General features: G+C 35.8%; 1 non-coding gene across 1 annotated transcript; it reads left to right on the top strand.

Annotated features, from left to right (window-relative positions):
- The first annotated feature begins 1,268 nt into the window (after positions 1-1,268).
- LOC124889087 lies at positions 1,269-1,375 on the top strand. Its single transcript, XR_007047704.1, has one exon. It is a non-coding gene; the product is annotated as a small nucleolar RNA R71 (small nucleolar RNA).
- The last annotated feature ends 7,066 nt before the right edge of the window (positions 1,376-8,441 follow it).

Below are 8,441 nucleotides of genomic sequence, written 5' to 3'. Positions count from 1 at the left end.
CCAAGATGTAGGCATAAGACTGATGTTAGCTCCCAAGTCACTCAATCTACGAGCACTGATGGTCTGCCCAATAGTGATCTACAATATGAAACTGCTTGGATCCTTCAGCTTCATGGGCAGTTTGTTTTAAATCTTAGATGTGCATTCCTCAATAAGTGCAACGATAGCATACTCTGTTAACCGGTTCTTGTTCGCCACTATATCCTTTAGGTATTTTTCATATTTTGGAATACTCTTTATAATATCAACAAGAGGAAGATTTACTTGAACTTGCTTTAGAAGATCCAAAAATTTCTTGTAACTGGCGTCCTCTTGATGCTTTATTTGTCTTTGAGGAAATAGTAGAGGTACAGTCTTCATTTCCATATGAGTTTCACCATATGTATCTTTTTCCTTGACCCCCTTCTCCTCATTGGCCTAAAGATTATTATCATTGGCTGTGGAATTAATCTGCTCATGTACCGCCTCCTATAACTACAACCTACTTCTTATTATAACTATGTTTACCTATTTTGGATTTTCTTCTGTATAGCTTGGTAAGCCACCATGTGGTTTTATATTTTGTACTCCTGCAATCTGTCTGAGTTGTAACTCCAAACTTCTAGTAACCAACTATTGACTCTTCACTTCTACTACAAACTGGGCTTGTTGAGCTAAAAGATGCTTCATCATCTCCTCCACATTAGTTGCTTGAGCAGTAGCCTGATTATTCTGACCATATTGTTGATTTTATTGCACTGGCCCCTTATACTGATTAGTGTTCTATGCTTGATTTCCACCCCATGAGAAATTGGGATGGTTTCTCTAGTTTGGATTATGTGTGTTACCAAAATTCTATTGTCCCTAATGATTCACATTCCCCACATAGTTAATAGAATATGGATTAGACGTACAAGCATCTTCTTTATGCTCACTACTTCCACAAACATCACACCAAGAATTTTCTTATTAGACTACATTAGCTGTACCTATTGTTTGTGGAACCCTCAACTTCATGTTATTAGCTGAGTAAGCATGTGATTTTACATTGCTACAATTTAAGTTGATAATGCAGTGAACTTGTCTACCTATAATACCTTTGCAACCTTCTTAGGAGCACTTCCCGATCAACTTGCCAGTCAGGATTCCCTTGTGAAATTTGATTTACCAGTACGTACAATTTGTTATAAGTCTTCTCAAGAGTTTTTCCACCTGCTTCTAAATCCAAGAGAATCATGGTATTTGACGCTAATCCCTTAATGAAAGTATGAACAAGAACATCATTAGACTGATGATGGTGAAGGCAATTTTTGAGTATACTTTTAAATCTCTCCCAGTTTTGGTATAGGTTCTCTCCTTCTTTCTATGTGAAACCCAGAATCTCACTTCTAAAATGTGTAGTCTTCCCTGATGGAAAGAATTAAATAAGGAACTTCTAAGCTAGATCTTTCCAAGAAGTGATAGAAAGTGGTGTTTCAGTATGCAATCACCTCTTTGCTTCCCCAATAAAGGAACAAAGAAAGAGTGTTAATCAAAAATAATTAGTATTCACCCCATAGGAATGTAAGTATCGTTTAATTCTATAAAGGTCTGTACATTCTATTGTGGGTCTTTATGAGAAAATCCTGTAAACTATCCAGCTGAATTTAGCAACTGTACCATATTCTGCTTTAATTCAAATCGACCACTTGGCTTGGGTTTGTGAATACTATTAGTTGCGTGGTTCATGAGTGGGATCACCACCTCACAATCAGGTCTAGTAGCTAGTTGAGTAGGAATAATTGGGATAATAAAAGATGGGACATGTCCAGTATTTAGATCAACAAGGTCATTTGGATCAACAATATTTAGATCTCTTATTTCAGCCATTTGAACCGGTTGATTTTGATATTAAGCTCTTTGTCTTTGTTTAAAGATAAGTTATGGTTTGCAAAAGGCTCTACCAACTCTTTATCTCTTGCAAGTCCTATATTAAGATAAACCTGCAAAAATTCAGCTGCTAAGATCAAGTCATTAACACTTAAAATTATTATGAAAAATCAAAAATTTAGAAATTTACTAATTATACTAGTCCCCAGCAACGATGCCAAAAACTTGTTTTAACTCAAATACACAGGAAAGTGCACGTGATTATACAAGTAATATAGTGACTTAGACAGTTAGATATCATTCCCATGAGGACTAAGCAAGTAGAAATTCGACCAACTTTTAGTTTTAGACAATGAGATATTAAGTGTTATGAAGTTTCAAGATGATTGAGAAATTAACAATAAAAGTGTAAATTAATAAATAAAAAATAATAATTTATGAAAATCTCAAAGAAAGAAAAGATGAAACAGTAATGATGAGAATTCATGGGTTGAGGAACTTCTAATAATATTATAAATCTCCATTCTTATTGCAGTCAAATTGGTTATCGGGTTGTTGATTCACAAGGTTTGCACTACGATCTTGGTCTCCCGACCTCAAATCTTATATCTTTTAAATATTGCAACTACAACCATAGATATGCAAGAATTCATTTAGATTCTAAAGTTATCTTAATGAAATTGAATCAATCAAGCCTTCTAGGTATATCCCTATCCTAGATGCTAATTCAAACGCCTTATTTCATAAAAGGATAAGAACCTTTCTCTTTAATTTCTTTGTTCTATCCTACAATTCTTCTCCCAAATTTACATAGAAATATAGATTTATTTCAATGGCAGCCACTCATAAAAATAATAAGCTCAAGATATTAAGAACAACCCAGATGATAATTCAAAAACAAATTACAATAAAAGAATATCAAAGAGTAATCATGTTCTTGGCCTTAACCAAGAACAATGGTGTTTAGCCACTTATTTTTGAATTCATCATAAAAGATAAGTAATTAATCATACCCAAAATTAATCTTGAAGTACGAAATTTCAAAAGAATGTCAAAGAACCATAAAATACAGAATTTTAAGCTTTTCCACCGCTGCTGTACTTGCGAAAAGTGTTTGAAATTATGTTCATGCTTTCCTTCTATACTTGGCCAATATTTTTCGTAGGGTGGACTCTATTATGCATTGCATACTTCATCTCGTTACACTAAAGCGTGTGTCGCATAATGTATTCCGCAGCAGTGAAGTGTGTGATGCCTCCTGAACACATGCATTCACCAAAATTTTGCTCGAGCATACGGCGCACACAAATCGCATGCTCCCACTAGAATTTTTCTCTAAAAATTTGTCTAAGGCATAGAACCCCTCAAGTGGAGCATGTGATGCATGCAAATTGCATGCTCCCATTGAAATTTTTCTTTAGAATTTTGGTTAAGTCCTAGGACCCTTGATATATGGCATACGACGAATGCAAATCGCATGTCGTCACCGGAAATTATCTCCACATATTTTTTTAAGGAAAAAATTTCATTTCTTTCAGCTTGTTGCTCCGCTACCAAATCCAACTTTATAAATATGCTTTTAAATTTCTTAAAGTGTACATAATACTCCAACTAATCAACTCACAGAGTCAATCATCATGTACTCCCTATTGTGCATCCAATTTAGCCAAAAAGGCATCGATATTCCATCCTGCATTACTAATCATGTCCATTGGTTCATATCATTCAATTGTACACTAAATACAATAAACATATACATTTTATCTCATTAAACTAGGACTATTATGGATGAACATTAGATCTTCGACATATAAATACGTACAAGATCATGTACGAGTCATATCATGCCTACTTGTATGAAGTTTTAGGTGTTTTTTTGAGTGGACTATTTTTGGTATGGATGGTGGGTATAATTTAGGGCATGAGTCGTACACTTTGGGTATTATTCAAAGTTGTGTAGTTGTACCCTAACTAGTATAGATGACCTAGGATAAACCTAGGGTACGAGTTAGGGTACCGCTTGTACCCTAGGGTATCATTGACTCAAGTGAGTCGTACCCACCTAGACGGTTATTTTCCAGTTTTTTGTTGAAGACCTCATGGTCATTTCTCACCCTTAAAACCCTAAGTCTTCTCACCATATAAGTCATCATATCCTCTCATAAACCTTATGTGGTGGATTAAATATTCCAAAATACTCACAAAAGTTCTTGAAAGAAGATTGGAGGCTAGGGTTTGAAGAAGGTTCATCTAGAGGAAAGAGAGGTGTTAAGTTCTTCATTTAATCAACTTGTTTAAGACATTTTACTCTTTTCCTTATTTTTAAATCAAGTACCATGTGTTTTAGACATAGATTAAGATTTGTAAATGATGATTTTGAAATCAACTATTAAGGGTCTAATGTTTAGTGATGAGTTATGTTTGTTTTTGCTTAGCCTTGTGTTTATACATATTATTTTTTATGTTTTGTACACGAGGGAGCTTGTTGTTTTTGTCTTAACAAAGGGGTCTTGAGAAACCCTAATATTGATGATTGTTATTTTGATTGTGGCCTTGGTAAAGGCATGCCCACAAGGTGTTTGTAAATATATCTAAGTGAATTTATCTAGTCATATGATGGTGATGTTTTCAACTAGGGAAATAGCCTAATAAGTATGAATGGTTGATGAACGATATTTTAAAGGTGTTGTAAGCCATGTATTATGCAATTGATGACCATTATGATTTGATGACTAATAAGGGTTAATGTCCCTAAACATTAAAATAAACTTGAATTATGTGTTGAACTAATGTGTGGTATTGATCGTATTATAATATCTCTAATGAAATGTGAATGGTTTGTAAGGGTCTTGATGACTATAAATAATAATTGAATGATGAATTAAATTAAGGCATTTTCCTATTACGGAGTGTGATAGAAGAATGGTTCTATGAAGATCATGTGGTCATATGTGGTGTTGAATTGGCCAAATGGGTTAGAGTACTTAAGCATTGAGATAAATTGTATGGGTGTAAGTTCATGAACAAAAAGAGTTAGGGTTCAAATATCCTTTAGTAATGGTAATTAGAGGGCTTGTGGGTAAAGTCCCTTGCCTACTAATAATAATAAGATGGCTTGAGGTTAGAGTTCCTTGCCCAAGATGCATGAGGTTTGAGTCCCATGCCAAAATGAAGTATGAGGTTGAAGTACCACGCCTAATGAATGTGCATGAGGTTGGAGTCCCATGCCTAATGAATACATAAGGTTAAAGTCCCATGCCAAATGAGAATGCATGAGTTTAGAGCCCCATACCTAATAAAAGGATTGAAGTTAGATTTCTTTGACTATGAGCTTGTGGTTGGAGTCCCTTTTCACATGAGAAGGCTTGTCCTTAAAGTCCCTTATCTAATAAGAAATTATTTAATCTATATGAATTAAATTTTAGAGTCCGTTATTTTATGTCTCATGATTGAGTGCTTCAAGAATATGATTAAATCTTGTTCCTTTGTGTTGTATATGATATGTCTACATATATGCTTAAGTATGTGAATGTGGTTGAATATGATGTCTTGATTTGTTATTAAATAATGACTCTAATTTATCCTTATCCTTAAGTTACATGCTAGAGCGCTAACCACTAACCATCTTAAGACGCTATGTCCCCCCACGACATTAGGGCCAGAGCTTTTTTTTCCTATGTAGTGATTGGGTATTCGACTGGTTTGAATAATGATCTTTCATACTTCAGAAAGCCTACCTTTCATAGTATTTCTATTTTATGTCATAGACTTGTTTAGACTTGGTACTTGCCTATTGTTAGGGCATGTCTAGATATATCATAGAAAAAAGAATGGTAGAGGCTTTATGGATGACTGTGAACTTGGGCATGTTGATTAGGTTTGATAATATTAATGGATTTATTAAATGCTTCTTAAACTATGATCACTAGTCCTATTTTTCTATCTTAGTATATATTGGAGTTCACCAGATACTTTTGATATAATGTGGTATTTAGGTTAGGTATATGGGGTGATCTCTTGTCCTTACGGGACTCGAGGTGCCCTTATGACAACGCCCTATTTTTGGGTTGTTTTAAGTTTGTTTTAGAGCATAGGATCATGGTCAGTTAGGTATTCACAAGGTCGTATCAAGTAGAGTATCTTTTATGGGTGTGAAGTATGCCACACTTGTGAGGGAAGGGCTACGAGACAGGAATATTTTCTTTTTCTGTGTTTCTATCTCTAGCTATAGAGTCTAAGGTCTTGGACCTTTCTATTTCTGTTTGCTTATTTTTTAGATTATACCTCCAAGGAGATCTAACACACAAGAAAAATCTTCTATCTTGACTAAGGGTAACATGATCATAGCTCATCCAACTTTGGGGGCACAGATCTGGACAAGGGTCGCAGTTTCTAATTTTTCCCCATGGAGTCCCACCGGTCTCCACTAAACATATTTTGAAAGATGAAACTCATGCTTAGTTACCTCAAGAAGAGGTTACTAATACTGAGTTTTGACATTATATTCATCTATTAGCCTAGATAGTGATAGCTCTATCACGCCAGTCCATCCCATTAGTAAGGGTAGGAATGAGGCAAGATCAGGAAAAAAGTTAGGTAAGAGTTCTCAATTTTTTGAACAAAAGGGAGGCCATCGATATAGTGGTAAGTGGTCTAATAGGATGAATTGGGTGGGTCCTAACTCATGTTCTATGACTAGTGCTCCCTAGCAATATCAATTGAGAGATAGGTGTCTCCAAATTGGTAACTATTCAAGGGCCCAATGTTTCCAGACTTAGGATATTGGGGCCCAATCTATACTATCCTATCCTTCTTGTCGGTTTTGTAGTCGGTCGTACCGTGGTTGTTGCAAGAAAGGGAGGAATCAGTGTTTTAGCTGCGGTCAGTTGGGACATATGTGGTGGAAGTGTTCCATAAGTATTGTCACTTAGGCAAATATATTACCGGTTTCCACCTCTTAAGCTCTTTCACTAAGGCATGATACTTCAGGCTCTGACATTGGTCGAGATTATCTCAATGCTCTTACTACCCTTCAGGAGTTTGAGGCATCTCGTGATAATGACACAGGAATATTGAAACTTTTCTCCCATGATGTGTATACTTTGCTTGATCCAAGGTCTACTTCTTCTTATGAGACCCATCTGTGATTGTGTATCCTGGTTTTAGTCATAAAGTTATTTAGGACTTTTTTCTATTTCTACCCTGGTAGGAGGATCTGTGATTATTTAGAGAGCCTACATGGGGTGTGTGGTAGCTGTTAGTGGTAGAGAAACTATGATTGACTTGATATTATTTTCAGGATAGATTGGTCACACTCGAGAAATAATTTCTTTGATTGTCACACCCATATGGCTATGCTTAAGTTTCCTTAATGGATCATTCATTGTGTGGAAAGAGGAGGTTTATCACATAGTATAGAGACCAAGGGTTGACCCCTAGAAGGTATTTGTATCATTTTGTTCGAGTTAATAATTGTAACTCGGAATGCTGTTCTCTAGAATCTGTTCCCATGATTAATAAGAATCCTGAGGTTTTCCTTGATGACCTTCCTAGCACCCTAGTGAGGAGGGGGATTAAGCTATCGATTTGTCTTGTTTCGAACATTTGTCCGATTTCCATTCCTTCTTTTTAAAATAACTTTGGTGGATTTTTTGTGCTTTCATACATAAGAGGGATGGTTTCCCCTAGGAATGAATAGGTTGTCGCTTGGTGGATAAGGAATTTTTAGTGTCCTCCTTGTGGGGTGGACCATGTATACGCATACTCTATATGGGTTAGTTTGTTAGTAGTGCATCGTGGTCGATAAACACTCAGTGCGAAAATTAGGTATTGATGTTGATAAACGAAGCTTGTTAGTATAGGGATTACAATGCGAGAATCATAGAGGTAAATTAGTAGGTTGGATGATATTGCTGGCTTGGGATATAAAATAGTGGGAGATTAGGTCTATAAAGGATAGAAGTTTAGGTTGAGCTAGTAAATTGGGGGTCTAGTCATTGGATGGGTTAGAGCATGGAGCTTGTATGACCATACTGGACTATAGGTAGCATTTGGATGAATAAGGTTTTGGGTATAGAGAACCAAGTGTCCCTAGTGTACATCCTTGGTGACACCCATTAGGGTGGAGTGTTGTTCTTGTAAGTGTAATAGGATGAAGGTTGATAGTTAATCTTAAATTTTCTTCTAGAGGTGGACTTCAAGGGAAGATTGGGTGGCATATTCTAGTGATTCTCTTATATCTCGATTAAGAGATTACTCTACTAGTGTTGCATGTTTTTTTTAGCACTTATTCCTTAAATTCACATTTTTTATTCACCATGTTCCCGAGAATTGAGTCTTGACCTTATTTCACAATATTCGTGGTATAGTGGTTGTGTTTCTTTCGGTGTCTAATTATAAGGACTCCTTTTATGGTATAGTTCGGTTGGGATGTTCATTCATTTATAGTCTAGGCGGTTGTTTCATGCCTATAGTGTCATGTCTTATTTTGGGGATCTCGGTCTTGCCTTGGGTGGCATGGATAATTCTTGTACATTAGTTACTTATTATTTCTTTTGTGCTAGGATGGTACTGGCTTGGAGATCATGGTGATG

This window comes from Capsicum annuum, chromosome 11 (genome assembly GCF_002878395.1).
Source record: "Capsicum annuum cultivar UCD-10X-F1 chromosome 11, UCD10Xv1.1, whole genome shotgun sequence".
Classification (NCBI taxonomy): domain Eukaryota; kingdom Viridiplantae; phylum Streptophyta; class Magnoliopsida; order Solanales; family Solanaceae; genus Capsicum; species Capsicum annuum.
The sequence above is the reverse complement of the archived record's forward strand: the minus strand, read 5'-3'. Positions and strand labels throughout refer to the sequence as shown.